Below are 16,451 nucleotides of genomic sequence, written 5' to 3'. Positions count from 1 at the left end.
TCGCAAATTTGTCAGATATGAGTTTAGCTGCGTCTTAACTGGCAGTGCTGCAGTTGGATATCTCTGGGGTTAAAAGTGACTAGGCTACTCAAATTCAAAATCCATGAGTCATTGTTATTTCTGTTTTGGCAATGGGCCAGAACTTTCTGCACATCAAAAGCAAGATGTTAACCTTCCCTGGGTCTTTCCTGGGTCATCTCGCCTGCTGTTCCCCAGCCTTGACTCAAGATTTGCCCAGACATACATTCCCGTCAGTTCATGATTGCATTCAAACCCTAAATTTACCGAGGTTAAATATTTACTAATCTGGTTTAGAGTGCAGCTGTCATGTTGAAATCAATAACAGATTGGTGATATTATGCTTGCTATGCCAGCAGGTGCCTCTCCCGTAAATTAGATACTTACGTCAACAAAACCCAATAGCAGTCAGATGGTAGCCTTCATTATTACAGATTCGAACTTCCCTACGTACACTCTGACCCGATGCCATTTGCAGTGTGGCACCGATAACTGCTGCAGCAGTGCGAGGCAATTCCTTGGATTAATCACTGCGCTACGAAGGTACAAAGGTAAGAGATTTGGTGTTTCATGCTATTTGCAAAAAGAGAAACAGATGTATGGACAAGGTTTTTGCCTAGAGAATTCTACAGTATGACTCTGTATGAGGTTTTCTCATTTCTGTTGCGGCTGGGTAGCATAGCTGTCAACTTTCCCCTTTTTTAAAGGGAAATTCCCTTATTCTGAATAGGATTCCTCGCAAGAAAAGGGAAAAGTTGACAGCTATGTTGGGTAGTGCAAGACCAGCAGGATGTACCCAACTCATCGAGACTTTACTCCAGCTCTCATAGGCTGCCTCTGCGATCATCACCATACACACCTGTGACAGCCCATTCAAAGAAGAAATCTTTGGTAGACCCCCTACTCTGGATACTTCCTGGGAAGAAAAAAAGGATCCAAAGTAGGGGTCTACCCAAGCTTTCCTGCTGCCCCTGTTACATAAGAGTGTGAGGGTTCTCAATCTTTTAATGCAAATGATATAGGGCAGAAATCAGGAACCTGTGATCTTCCAAATATTGTTGGATTCCATCTCTCATCAGCTCCAGCCGGCACAGCTGATGGTCAGGAATGATGGGAGATGGAGTCCAACAACAGCTGGAGGACCACAGGTTCCCCATCCCTGATACAGTGGTGCCTCGGGTTACAGACGCTTCAGGTTACAGGCTCCGCTAACCCAGAAATAGTACCTCAGGTTAAGAACTTTGCTTCAGGATGAGAACAGAAATCGTGCAGTGGCAGTGGGAGGCCCCATTAGCTAAAGTGGTGCTTCAGGTTAAGAATAGTTTCAGATTAAGAACGGACCTCCGGAACGAATTAAGTACTTAACCGGAGGTACCACTGTACAGGGATACCGAGCTATATTTGTGACGATGCAGCCAGGATACACAAAGAAGGTGTCATACATATCAGGTGTCATCTGTAAGCAGGGTGCCAGCATGAATAAAATATGGGGGGACAGGTAAACCCCACACCACATAATCGATCACATGACACAGCACTCACCCACCATTTGAATGGCAATACCCATCAGCTGGGGGAGGGGGCTGGCCCCCTCAAATATTTTATGGGCGGAGCGAAGGGATCTCAGCCCCTAGGAGTTGGCTTCTATGTCTGTGAGATAAATATACATAGGTAAATAAAAAGTAAATACAGTGGTACCTTGGGATACGGATGCGTCAGGTTACAGATGCTTCAGGTTACAGATTCCACTAACCCAGAAATAGTACCTCAGGTTAAGTACTTTGCTTCAGGATGAGAACAGAAATCGCATGATGGCAGCGGGCGGCCCCATTAGCTAAAGTGGTACCTCAGGTTAAGAACAGTTTCAGGTTAAGAACGGACCTCCAGAATGAATTAAGTTCTTAACCCGAGGTACCACTGTACACTGTTTCATGGGCCACTATGGTTGTGACAAATACATTCCAAATACCATTACATTTGTCCATATATAACTTCCATCTGAAAGTGATCTGTTCATGGGTTGCAAGCATTGGCATGTCATCTATCCATTGATCGAAGGAGGCCGTCCATCAAAAGGAAAAACATGCATACTTCCCCATACCACCTTGCAACAAGAATATGGCATCTGCTGCTGAATTTTGCCGTGTTTTCTTTTGACAAACCAAGGGGAAATGGCCAGCGACTCAATGCCACCTGGAAGCTGGAATGTAGAAATCTAGTGCCTAAAGCTTTGCAATGGAGGGGTTGCTGCTGCTATCAAGAGCACTGTGTGTTAACAGGAAGGGAAGGAGGAACCTGAAAGACATATCACACAAGCTTTCCTCAGCCTGATACCCTCCAGATATTTTTGGACCACATCCCTGTCCCATCATCCCTGCCCACTGGCCATCCTGGCTGAGTCTGATGGGAACTGGAATCCAGCAACACCTGAGAGACACCAGGTTGTGGAAGACTGCGCGGCATAATCTCAACAAAGACAAAGGCCCGTATCTGAAAGGACAGGCTAAATTGAAAACCAATCTTAGAAGAACCTGAAATTCAGTCTGCATAATTTATGGTGAACTTTAATGGGCTCTTTTTCTCTAGGTGGCGTGAAGTCACTGAAATGAAATACATTTGTGGCAAGGATTATTTAACTGCTTTGCAATTTAAATTAAACCACGATATATGTCTCAGAAATATCCATTTTACTTGTGTCTGTTTAGCAGGCCTCTGTTTTATTATTTATTAGCTTAAAAGGTTTCAATTTTAACTTTCAATTTAAAAATTCAGAGTGGTTTATAATAAATCTGTTGTATCAGATGGGCATGGGATTATACTTAGGATTCTTGTGTTTCCCTTCTATCTTCCTTCCTTGCTCTGGTTCTTTATTATTATTTTGAAGTACATTAATTTTGCCCTCAAATCTATAATGATTACTGGGGAAGGAATAAAGGAACATCCTCTAATATGATTTATATTATTCAGGTATGTTAACAGAGCATGAACACAGTAAGTTTAGACACTCCTTTTATTATACACCCTTGGATGCCATTTAATACGCTTTCCCTCCTGGAATCATAAAATCATAGAACTGTAGATTTGGAAGGGACCACAAAGGTCATTCCCTGCAGTTCAGGAATCTTTTTGCCCAATGTAGGACTTGAACCCATTACCCTGAGATTAAAAGTCTCAAACTATACCAACGGAGCTCTCCCTATCCAACAGCATTGCCTTATATAGGCTTCTGACTATAAATGGAATGGCCTGAACTTCAGTTATGAGGACCACATGGGAGATGGCTTGGATGGGAGTTGGATGTACATTTGATACTATATGTGAGATACCCTCCACCATAAGTGGTATCTCTCAGGGACCGTGCTGAGGAGGGCTGCACTGAGGAGGAATGGCGGGAGCCTGCCCCTGCTCCTGATCAGGATCCTGAATCTTCCCAGGAGCAGGAGGACAGTATAAATTTGGAAGAGTGGCTTGCAGAAGGACATAGTTCAGAAGGCAGAAGCTGGGACATACAGTGGTACCTCAGGTTACAGACGCTTCAGGTTACAGATGCTTCAGGTTACAGACTCCGCTAACCCAGAAATAGTACCTCGGGTTAAGAACTTTGCTTCAGGATGAGAACAGAAATTTTGCTCCGGCGGCGCAGCAATAGCAGGAGGCCCCATTAGCTAAAGTGGTGCTTCAGGTTAAGAACAGTTTCAGGTTAAGAATTGACCTCCGGAACGAATTAAGTTCTTAACCCAAGGTACCACTGTACTGGAGGGGGAACAGCTAAGAGGAGAAGCACTGGGGGGGAGAGAGAGTTAACAGACACACTGTCTCTGGAAAGTGTCCATCCACTCAGCCCAAGGTCAAGAAGAGCAGATAAGGTGGCAGCACAGGAAAGCACAGTGGTTGTGAGATCAGGTTACAAGATGCGGTAGTGACGTGGGGTACCAGGGAGGAAGTGGGTGCACCTTCATTCCTAGGAAATGGATTCTTGCTGTGATCATTAAAGCTTCTAACTGGTAAGAAGACTCCTTTTGCTTTGTTCTGCTTATCTTCTGCCAAAGTGGGGAAGAAGCCTATTCCCTGAAGCCTAACATATCCATTGCCAATGACGGGAACATTGTTGTTGTTGTTGTTTAATCATGTCCGACTCTTCGTGACCCCATGGACCAGAGCACGCCAGGCACTCCTGTCTTCCACTGCCTCCCACAGTTTGGTCAAACTCATGCTGGTAGTTTCAAGATCACTTTCCAACCATCTCGTTCTCTGCCATCTCCTTCTCCTTGTGCCCTCCATCTTTCCCAACATCAGGGTCTTTTCCAGGGAGTCTTCTCTTCTCATGAGGTGGCCAAAGTATTGGAGCCTTAGCTTCAGAATCTGTCCTTCCAGTGAGCACTTAGGGCTGATTTCCTTAGGAATGATAGGTTTGATCTTCTTGCAGTCCATGGGACTCTTAAGAGTCTCCTCCAGCACCATAATTCAAAAGCTTCAATTCTTCAGTGATCAGCCTTCTTTATGGTCCAGCTCTCACTTCCATACATCACTACTGGGAAAACTATAGCTTTAACTATACAGACCTTTGTTGGCAAAGTGATGTATCTGCTTTTTAATATGCTGTCTAGGTTTGTCATTGCTTTTCTCCCAAGAAGTAAGCGTCTTTTAATTTTGTGGCTGCTGTCACTATCTGCAGTGATCATGGAGTGAGCCCAAGAAAGTAAAATCTCTCACTGCCTCCATTTCTTCCCCTTCTATTTGCAAGGAGGTGATGGGCCCAGTGGCCATGATCTTAGTTTTTTTGATGATGAGCTTCAGACCATATTTTGCGCTCTACTCTTTCACCCTCATTAAAAGGTTCTTTTAATTCCTCCTCACTTTCTGCCATCAAGGTTGTGTCATCTGCATATCTGAGGTTGATATTTCTTCCGGCAATCTTGATTCTGGCTTGGGATTCATCCAGCCCAGCCTTTCGCATGATGAATTCTGCATATAAGTTAAATAAGCAGGGAGACAATATACAGCCTTGTCGTACTCCTTTCCCAATTTTGAATCAATCAGTTGTTTCATATCTAGTTCTAACTGTAGCTTTTTGTCCCACATGGATTACTGCCTTGCTGTGGCGAAGGGGATTGAATAACTCAGAGAAGCTATGAGCTATGCCGTGCAGAGCCACCCAACATGGACAGGTCATAGTGGAGAGTTTTGACCAAACGTGATCCACCTGGAGCAGAAACCGGCAAGCCACTCCAGTATCCCTGCCAAGAAGACTCCATGGACAAAGATAACAGACGGGAACATTATTGACTGCATTTAGCCTCACTGCATTTGGAAGTTCCACACTTAAACTGCTGATAATTTCAAAGAGGATTAACTCTTGATATACTAATTGATGGGCAAAACAATACAACCCCATGATCGAGAGGTGTCCCTCTGCCCAGCTCCACCAGTGTGAAGGGTCCTGCTCCACCTGTAGAAAGATGAGTAGAAGCTGCTGTCAACAGTATGCCTATTAGCAGTAGCCTCTTGTATGCTGCCTCCATAGCTCACAGATCTAGTGGGATTCGAGACCAAATGGTTCATTCCTACTGCACAAATTTATCAGGTGGCGGGGATAGAAAAAAAAAATTCTCAGTTTCAACACAAAGTGGCCTGAAAAATCCAGGCATTTCAAGTCACCAGAAACAGATGAGTATCTGAAAAAGCATATTGGGGGGAAATAATGCATGTGTTCTCCAAATGCTACAGGCTCCCTGAAGGATCTTCAGCACAGCAAACATTTGATGTCTAGGCTGATGTTCTTATAAAAACAATTGGGTGAAACAAAAGGTGGGGGATTCCTGGGCTACTCTGCATTTTTGCTGCATGGAACCATCCATGTGCTTTCAGGAATTTCCATTCATGGCTATTTTGAACATTCACACACTAACGAAAGCATCTGTGAAATGCTACTGCTATGGAATGGAAGCAGGAAAACTATACAAGATGCAGGGCCTGTCAGAAAACAGTCAAATCAATAAAACTACTTCCATTTCTTTCCCTCCTTCCATATATTATTATCAGGCCTTTTTTTTAAGCCAGTACTCACAAGAACTCAGGTGGGCGCCATTGCCATTATAAGAGAACAAGGGAGGCGTTCATGGTGAGTTCCAACACCTCTTTTTTCTAGAAAAATAACACTGATTGTTATTATTTATTTTATTATTTAGCATACAACCCTTCACCCACAGATCTCAGAATGGTTCACAACATAAAAATATATATGATGATTTCAGCAAACTATCCAATGTAAAAATCAAAAACAGCAATATGCCAGTAGATGACACAGATAGAAAGAACAAGAGTGTTCCAATCCAGTTTGTTCAGATTTGAAAGTAGGGATGGGAAATGGGTTTCAGCCAGTGAGCCAAATCCTAATACCCCTCCCCCAATATCTATGTGGGCCACTTTGACAGGTGGGCAGAGCCTGTCAATCACCTGACATCGCCATGATGTCAGCCAAAGTCTTTACCTTTGCAGACCAGCTTTGTTTCAAGTCAGTCCACAAAGGGGAAATGTTCACTTGCCTGTCGGTTTTGAAATCAAGCTTCTTGCGCAAAGGAAGCATGGTTTGCTGCATGCCCACTCGGGGAGCTCTTGAACGGAGCCAATCCCAGTAGGGCTTGCATTGGGTGTGGAATACTTTAAAAGACCCTGACTGCAGACCTTGCTTGCCCAGGAACAACTGGGATTTGTTGAGATATGTGAATTGGGATATAGCATAATGTAAAGCAGAGACATCACCTTGCCAACAAAGGTCCGTATAGTTAAAGCTATGGTTTTCCCAGTAGTGATGTATGGAAGTGAGAGCTGGACCATAAAGAAGGCTGATCGCCGAAGAATGGATGCTTTTGAATTATGGTGCTGGAGGAGACTCTTGAGAGTCCCATGGACTGCAAGAAGAACAAACCTATCCATTCTGAAGAAAATCAGCCCTGGAAGGACAGATCAGCTCACTGGAAGGACAGATCGCGAAGCTGAGGCTCCAATACTTTGGCCACCTCATGAGAAGAGAAGACTCCCTGGAAAAGACCCTGATGTTGGGAAAGATGGAGGGCACAAGGAGAAGGGGACGACAGAGGACGAAATGGTTGGACAGTGTTCTTGAAGCTACCAACATGAGTTTGACCAAACTGCAGGAGGCAGTGGAAGACAGGAGTGCCTGGCGTGCTCTGGTCCATGGGGTCACGAAGAGTCAGACACGACTAAACGACTAAACAACAACAAAAATTATGTCAGTTACGGAGTAGATGGGTGCAGCTTGGGGAAAGCGACCTGATGGGCCAAATTAGGATCCCTATGGGGCCTAATTGGCCCCACAGGTCAGGGTACCATACCACTTTTTTAAGAAAGAAAGAAAGAAAGAAAGAAAGAAAGAAAGAAAGAAAGAAAGAAAGAAAGACAATGCAAAATAGAAAAGAAATGGGACAGACTTAGGCAGAAGTGATATGGACTGAAAATAGGTCATATCGTCTCCACCCAGAGCTTCCCATATGTCGGGGTAGTCAACGTGGCTCCCTCCAGATGTTTTTGGACTATGACTCCCATCATCCCTGTCTATTTGCCATGCCTGTTGGTGCTGATGGGAGTTCTTGTTGGCTATTCCTACACTGTGCTGTTCCCAACAAACCCACCAAGATCTAATCAGCTGTTATTTTGTGTTATGTATTGGCACCGTCAATCCCATCCAGCTCACAGATTCAGCACACTCTTTTTAAGTATTTATTCTTTTAGGACTTAGAATTTAGGTGAAAACACATACCAATGTTTAAATTCCTGTCTTTTAACAGATTAAAAATAGCACAGTTCCAATGACTTTTTGGAGACCACAGAAAGGGACTGTAGTTAAGTCTTCACTAGTGATAAATGGCAGAATGCTCACCTCCTGCTTTCGTAGCATGTTTTAGCTAAAGCCAGCTGGTTGGTGCTAGCATCCAGCAGGGACATGGGAAAATCCCCTGAGGGCCTCATGCCTACTGGGTGGTGAGGAGCTCACAGAAGCAAAGCGAGAGAGATAATTCCCTCCCAGAAATATGTGTGCGTTGCTCATTCACATGCAAATGCCCTGGATGTTCTGTGAGCTCCCAGCAATTGTAGGGAATCGACACTGTCCTAATTTTGAGAGCTGGCTGTATTCATGGTGAGCCTTTGTGTTCATTTTCTATGAAGAATGTAATTATGTGTGTTTTCCATAGAGCAGACTGGCAACACAAGAGCCTCCATTCAGCAGAAAGCTTTCCATTAGGGCGTGAACAGATAAAGTCAGCCGTCAGGGCCAAGGAAACAGTGAGTCAGAATATATAGCAGCAATTGTTACGTAAGGCAGAGAGACGTGGAAAGAGTCACGAGTGTGTTCCTGTCAATCTCGGAGGACGAGGGTTTGCACATCAACTGGATATCAGGTGCGAGGGCTGCTTGGTAGCTCGTTCTGTGTTTGCCGGTAAATATTTGCACACTACATCAATGGAATGCCATGCATTTGGCTTGCATGTGCAACTCGCCTGGCCTATAAGCTGCCTGAGCTCAAGTTGGACTAAAAAAGCATGCACAACTAATGAGATCATGCTAGAATTTCACTTAAGGACCCACAGATGTAAAAATGGCCAGACACCCATTCTTCTTCAAAGCAGACATCAAGCAGCCGTGAGGAAAGACTGAAGGACATCTGGGACTTATACAGCTCCAGGGAAGTCCAATTTATACAGGAAACAGTTGAAAGGATCCATGCACAGCCCATTATTTTCTGTGCAATGTACCTATTATGGCCCAAATGCATGTTCAGCCCCTCCTGGTGGCGCAGCAATAAAACTGCTAGCACATTTGCAAAGCTAAGCAGGGCCTGGTATGGTTTCAAGCTGGATGGGGGACTGCATGTTGAGATACCTGGACCCAGGATCCCTTCCAACTCTACAATTCTATTGTTCTATAGTTCTATCAGGGATGCGGGTGGCGCTGTGGGTTAAATCACAGATGAGAATAATGCATCTGCTGACTAACCATGTTTCTACAAAGCAGGTCTATACAAATGAATTAAAGGTGTGTAATGATTTGATGTAGGACCAAAAGAGGCATTGGCCCACAAGATACAGAAAAAGAATCAAGTGCTCTCGCTTTCTTCTCAGCAGCAGGCACACATGTCTGGGCATGCTGAATGGCAAAGTGGGGGGAAAGCTAGGACAGGAATGGGGAGGGAGTTCAAGTTGTTGTCTAGCAATCTTGTGACCTGCCAGTGAAATATACTGATCTGGCTGTAAAGAAAAGTGGACTTCTAGCAGAAGTTTAAGATGCTTATTGACTCAACTCAGAATGTGGAATGCCTTCTGAAGAAGGATCCACACAAGATTACAAGACTCATTTCTTCTTCTTCTTCTTCTTCTTCTTCTTCTTCTTCTTCTTCTTCTTCTTCTTCTTCTTCTTCTTCTCAGCCAGCTGGACTGAGAAGTCTAATCTGAAAAGACTTAATTTTCCTTTCACCGTTCAAAAGAGCCTATTGTGTTTGCAGTAGATTTATTCTAAAACATTTCCTTTTGGCTTATTGCCAGCTACATCTCTGAGTTATCCATTGCTATTCTCTTCATATTCTTATTGTTCCATCCAAATTAATTGCCAGAACACTTGGGATTCCCATTTAAAATTCATTGCATTTTAATTTTCTTATACTCGGCAAAATTTGTCAACATCTATTCTATGAATAACACCAAATTCTGAACCAAAATGGGAAGAGAGAGACAAGGGTCTTCCTGAGAAAGCTGAGAAACCTGAGAAAGCCCAGTTCCAACAGAGGGGCAAAAGGAGATGAGAAAAAGCATTTTGTGTTTAATAATGATACGTGCACATTTTTAGACTGCATATTTATAAAGATGAAGAAAGGGGAAAGAGCATTATCTGAAAAACAAACCTTCATGATATGTACAACGCCAGTCAACTAAAAGAACAGACGTTCTCTTGCTCCAACTTTCAGCCCTCCAGATGTTGATAAACTACAAGTCCCATCATCTTGGACCATCGGTCTTGATGGCTAATAGGAACCACTGAGAACAACATCTACAGGACCATAGATCAAGGCCACCACCCACTTCTCGTGGACATTTTCAAAGACAATCTTTTGTCTTCAGCCAGCAAACATCTTAGTTGGGAGCAGGGGCAGTGTCATAGAGTACGTGCATTACCTCACAGACATAACAGTGCTATATATGTTGTGTGCAATCACAATTTGGATGTACATTGCTTGGTAGTGTTTTATTAATGTTTATTGGAAGCAATAAAAATTAGTTTTAAAAACAGACAGACAAACAAATAAATAAACTACTTCCGAAGGAAAATTATAGAATACAGTGGTACCTCAGGTTAAGTATTTAATTCGTTCCAGAGGTCTGTACTTAACCTGAAACTGTTCTTAACCTGAAGCACCACTTTAGCTAATGGGGCCTCCTGCTGCTGCCGTGCCGCCGGAGCACAATTTCTGTTCTCATCCTGAAGCAAAGTTCTTAACCTGAAGCACTATATCTGGGTTAGCGGAGTCTGTAACCTGAAGCGTATGTAACCTGAAGCGTATGTAACCCAAGGTACCACTGTACAGTTTTATAATAGAGCTTCCAGGCCTATGTGTCAGTACAAAGTCTTAAAAGCTGATCCTGAAAATCAGGTCCTATTTGCAGGCGTGTTTGGAAGATAGCTGCTTCCTTTGCCCACTACACCTCTGTCATAAAGTCTGACTGTGCTTTAGATGCAGCCAATGACCTTTGGATATTGAGCCAATCTTCCAGTGCACTGAAAGCAAGTTCAGTAGGCTGCATAGCGTTAGTTCAATAGGCTGTATAGCAAAAGACTGAAACCAATGATGTCAATGAAATCTTAGGGGAGTTTACGGCAATGGAGACTATGCTTTACGCCTGGAATTTATACGTTCAGTTCCTTCCCAAAAATAAAAGCAAGATGTCTTGCAATTGCAGTAACAAGTAAAGGTTGGCATGACATCTGACACTTCTGTGAATGCAATAATAAATTGCTGATAACATCACATATATCCAAAATGGCCTTTGTCTTTTTTTAAAAAAAATGAAATAGTATAGTCATTGTTTAAAGAAACCACTGACTTGGCTGTCCCTGATTTATATTGTTCTACATTACAGAGAAAGGGACAGAATGTCACATAAACACATTCATCAAACGCACAGACCTTAGTATGACTCATGCTAAATAACAGACCAACGTATGTTTTTTTAAAGCCCTCAGTATCAGAAATCTCTAAAAGTCTCTTGTGATTCTCAGCATTTTTACTCATGAGATTTTATTTTATTTTTACTTTTGCCTGTTAGCCAATGCTCCAATAGAATCTCTAATATAGAATCTCCTTTCCCCTTGTTAGGACCAGCCCAAGACATTTTGCTGCCCGAGGCAAAGATGGCGCCTCTCGCATTGCATGTACAAAAGCTGACCAGACCACTAATTCAATCTTAGGTCAACTGTCATGGGGCAGTGTCTTCCACTGCACCTGAGGGCAGCCGGTTGGCTTAAGGGGCACAGGGCAGGTCACAAGGCATACACAGCTCTATTATCCAAAATCTTGCTCTCCCCTCCATCCCTCAGGAGCTGCCTCCCTTCTTCCTAACAGTAGGGCTGTTCCCATCCCATGTCAAACCCACTTTCAGAAACTAATTTCCAAGGTAAATCCACCCGAACTCCAACTCCCTGGTTTGTTTTTTCTCAGCTGATAAAAACATTTCTATGCTGGAATGCTTTTTCCACTGTCAAAATTATGTGGGCTGCTCTTTGACTAGCAACTTGCTGTTGAGTTTTGGTTTGGGGCAAACACCTAGATGCCATTATGTTGTAACGAATGCCTTTGGGAAGGGAAGGCAGCTGCCAAGTGTTCTAAATAAATAAGAGAAGCCTCTAAAAATCTAATTTGCAAGACGATCTTACAAAATCATTTTTTAATTATCTGGCCAGGCTATGGTTCTAATGTTTACATACCCACCCACATGAAGTAATCTGTGCTCAGGCATTAGTCTCTTAATTCTACGAGTTAGTGACACAGAACTGAACAGGGCTACTTCACATGTTATGAAGTGAGATGCTTTTTCATGGGGGCTAGGATCAATATGTAGGCCGTTTGATGGGGAAGTGTGGGCACATGCATGTACTTTTTCTGCACGCCTGTATACACATACAGTGGTACCTCGGGTTAAGAACGTAATTCATTCTGGAGGTCCGTTCTTAACCTGAAACTGTTCTTAACCTGAGGTGATTTACCCAGGGATAGATCATTGGAAACGCTTGTCCCAAATCTGGTTCTCTAAGATGAACTAGCTGGATCCACTGCTGTCAGTTCAGAGGGATGAGATATCAGTGGAAGATGCAATGGCTATGGCAACAAGATTTAGAGGACAGCAGTGTTCGAAAAACCCATTGTTCTTGGTGCATTTGGCGATAGGGAATGTCATTTGTGTGAGCAGTTTCTAAGCTCTGGGCCAGGGGTCAGCAAACCTTTTCAGCAGGGAGCCTGTCCACTGTCCCTCAGACCTTGTGGGAGGGCTGGACTATATTTTTTTTTGGGGGGGGGGATGAATGAATTCCTATGCCCCACAAGTAACCCAGAGATGCATTTTAAATAAAAGCACACATTCTACTCATGTAAAAACACGCTGATTCTCAGACCGTCCGCGGGCCAGATTTAGAAGGCGATTGGGCCGGATCCAGCCCCTGGGCCTTAGTTTGCCTACCCATACTCTGGGCACTGTACTGAGTGAGCCTAAGATTTCTGATTAAAACTGCAGAGTGGAAGGAAAAGAGGACCTTTTTCTGCCTCCCCACTTCCGGCCACTCTCTGAAGACTGGAGAAGAGACCCTCTTAAGACCATTAGGGGTTTGGGCAGGGGAAGGACTAGACCATGTGAAAAATGAACATAATATTTTAGCTGCAGTTTTGTATATTCTTGTTATAAAAAAGTGCACCTAGACATTCCATTGTTGTGCCCGTAACCTCGGTTTAAGGTGTCATTTAGCACCTAGCTTTCATATCTCAGTTTCTATCACTGGAGGAGATGGGAACTGGTGTACTATCCTCTTTCCCCTCCTCTGTGCATGCCACCCCACCCATGACCAGAGATTGCATGCAAAGTGCTTACACTGAGCTGCTAAAGCAAAGACTGGAGAGCCATTTGTCAGGGATGCCGCAGTTGAATCCTGCACTGCAGATCCTGCACCATGAAGGAAGATGAATTGGGCCAGATGACCTCCACAGTTCCTTTCAATTCTACAAGTCTACAGAAATCTGGCAATAATGAATTTTTTTAATCTGCAAAACGGTTGATGAAGCCCTGTTTAAATGATGCACACCAATGGTGAAACAAATAGTTTTGGGATTGCATGGTGTTCTTTCACAATTTGCGAAGCATCAAATCATGCGACTGGTGGCTGTGAAATGCTGACCACTCCATATCTACATGGGCAATGTAGATCTGCTTTTGAGAACTGCTTCCTCTGTCTCTGTCAGAACCACGGTCAGTTAATCATCTGTCCTATAGTCTCATTGCTGCTTCAGGCAATGGTTTAACAACAATCTCAGCCTGTCAATCCCTTGCCTTTATTGCACCTGATTCCACTGTCACTCCAATTTATTGCCTGCCCAGCAACTCACTTTATTTGTCAGAGGACGAAGCTCATCTATGCAGGCTGCCAGGGGAGCCAACCCAGCGATTTGTGGGTAAAGAGTGCAGAAATGCACAGCTATGTACCTTCTTCTTCCCCAGGAGGTTCCTCTTTTACAACTCTTAGCCAGTCTCTTATTAACAGGGGCTCTCTTTCCCCCCACCTCACCTCTCTTCAGCCTCGTTTTTTAGTTGGACTTACTTCCAAGGTCACATCTGTCACTGCTTAATGTTCCCTTTGACTCATTTTCAATAGATAGAACCACAGATCCAGACAGATCCAGACTGCCAAATGCATTTACAATTCTGTTGGCTTACTGTATTACTTTCCTAGCATTTGCTTGTCACCTTGGTATAGTCACTAAAAGCAATGTGGACCTCTATTCAAGTAAATTCTGATTAGGACTATGTGTTGGTTTCTCTGGGCTATGGTTTCAGGATCGCAACTTTCTTCATTTTAAATTCTGCAGCAGCTATATCTGGGCTGAGGTTATGAACTTGCTATGGCTGAACTTGACAGGGGTGCCATTCAAATAAGATAGCAGTCCCCCTTCCTTTTGTTTCGGATGAAGAAACGTCCATCTAGTTCAGAATCCTACAGAAATGGCAGCCACCCAGAAAATCCTGGGAAATTTACAAGCAAGGTGTGAAGGCAACAGGCCTTCCCTTTCAATTCCACTTGGAATCAGATGCTCAGAGGAACACTGCATCCAAACACAATGGATCCATTTAGCTGTATCATGGGTACTTGCTATTGACAAATTTATCCCCACCCCACAATTCTTTAATCTTTTTAGCTGAAACCATCCAGGGATGTGTACGCAGAGGAGAGGAAGTCCCATTACATGAGAGGAGCACCACTCGTGTTGGATACAAATCCAAGCCTTGTTTGTCATGGTCACACTACAGTGTGACAGAAGAAGGTTTATTTAAAAGATACGTATGTTACTAACATGCCCATCCAAGGGCATGTCTCCATCAAGCACTGGCACTGAATGATGTCCCATTATTTCATGTTAAGCATGCATTAGAAGACAGAAGACGGTCTCAAAACATTTCACCCACTTAATAAGAAGACAACAGGGGCTTTGATGTTTAATTGCATCCAACTAGCTTGTCTTGGTCTTTTGCTGAATGCAAAAGAATGTTTTCCAAATACATCTGAAGATGATTGTGTTGTCTGCAAAAGGTTTCTCCTAATACAAAGCCTCATGTCCATGTTTAGTTTGTTCTGAGCAATAAGTTCTGGAACACATACTGCACATCAAAGGCCTTCTTTTATCTTCATCTAAACTATCTCAGATTTAACGCAGAAGGCCTTGGTGGAATAAACAGCACAATGGGGTTGCTTTGCTGCGCAGCCTTCTATGGCATCATCAGAATGTGAAGTACGTATTGGCCAAAGCATCTCATCCTACCGAGACGTGACGCCTCATCTCTAGGAAACCTCTGTTCAAGAAGTACACATCTAAAATTTAACTAAGCTGGATTCCTGAATTTTACTTCCTTTGCACAGTACAGTGGTACCTCGGGTTAAGAACTTAATTCGTTCTGGAGGTCCGTTCTTAATCTGAATGTTCTTAACCTGAAGCACCACTTTAGCTAATGGGGCCTCCTGCTGCCGCCGCGCCGCCAGAGCATGATTTCTGTTCTTATCCTGATGCAAAGTTCTTAACCTGAAGCATTATTTCTGGGTTAGCGGAGTCTGTAACCTGAAGCGTCTGTAACCTGAAGCGTCTGTAACCCGAGGAAAGCAGCTAACAATCTCCTTTCCCTTCCTCCCCAACCTCAAACACTCTGTGAGGTGAGTGAGGCTGAGAGACTTCAGAGAAGTGTGACTGGCCCAAGGTCACCCAGCAGCTGCATGTGGAGGTGTGGGGAAGCAAACCCAGTTCACCAGATTACAAGTCCACCACTCTTAACCACTACACCACGCTGGTGTGCATCATTTAAACAGAGCAGAGAGGAACAGTGAGGCAGAAGCCTGAGAGGGCCAGGGGTGTGTTTCTGTTTCAAATACCTAAGGGGATCTCTATGACAAGTAGAGGGTGGTGGGTGTCATGGAACCATAGGCTAAGTGCAGAACACCACAGCACTGTTTACATTTGCACACTGCAAGGGAAAGCTCAAACACTTCGAAACAACAGCAAGAATTTCATGACGGATATGGAGCAGCCAACATCCAGCCAGTGTGCCAGAACTGGAACAAACATCCCCTCCACCCACACCAGAAGTAACAGCCAGGGCTTTGGCTAAGGCAGAACAGGAAACTGACATGGGAAACCCAAAACCTGATTGCTGGTTTAATTTTCCTGGCAGAAGCTGCTATTAAGTTATAAGCGGAAGAGGTTTCAGTGTTAAGCCTCCCCCATAAGGGCGTCTTCTGTGTGGATGGGAGGGTAAAATACAACAGAAGTGTTTTGGAGTGTTTTTCGTGATCACAGTCTCAACAGAAACATATCACAAAGGCCCCAGATATTCACAGTATTTGACTTTCCCTGGCAGCCATCTATAATGAGCTCTGTACATTTCCCCCTTAATTAATAATCTTCTAATACTATTTCCTGAGGTAGTTAGGAAAGGTAATGACATTCCAAGGGGAGTGTGCTATTCTGATGAGACTACGGGAGAAAGGCTAGTCTTAATTAAATCTGGTTTCAGAAGCTGCCAGTTCTTTATCACAAAAACACTGTGTGTGGATGTCAGCCCCTAGACAGCTGTTTCCTCCATCTAAGGTTGCAAGGGAAGGGAGAGGAGGGATGT

The 16,451-nt window shown here is 43.7% G+C and overlaps 1 protein-coding gene across 1 annotated transcript in view; it reads left to right on the top strand.

Moving 5' to 3' along the window:
• The first annotated feature begins 443 nt into the window (after positions 1 to 443).
• Positions 444 to 16,451, top strand: part of PALMD (palmdelphin) — a 55,634-nt gene continuing 39,626 nt past the window's right edge. Inside the window, exon 1 of the mRNA XM_081194054.1 lies at positions 444 to 569. The gene's annotated coding sequence lies outside the window, so the exon portion shown is untranslated. The remainder of the gene's footprint in view (positions 570 to 16,451) is intronic.

The sequence above is a fragment of the Podarcis bocagei genome, assembly GCF_964188305.1.
Source record: "Podarcis bocagei genome assembly, chromosome: 5".
NCBI classification, from domain to species: domain Eukaryota; kingdom Metazoa; phylum Chordata; class Lepidosauria; order Squamata; family Lacertidae; genus Podarcis; species Podarcis bocagei.
Note: the sequence above shows the minus strand (reverse complement) of the source record. Positions and strands in the feature narration are given on the sequence as shown.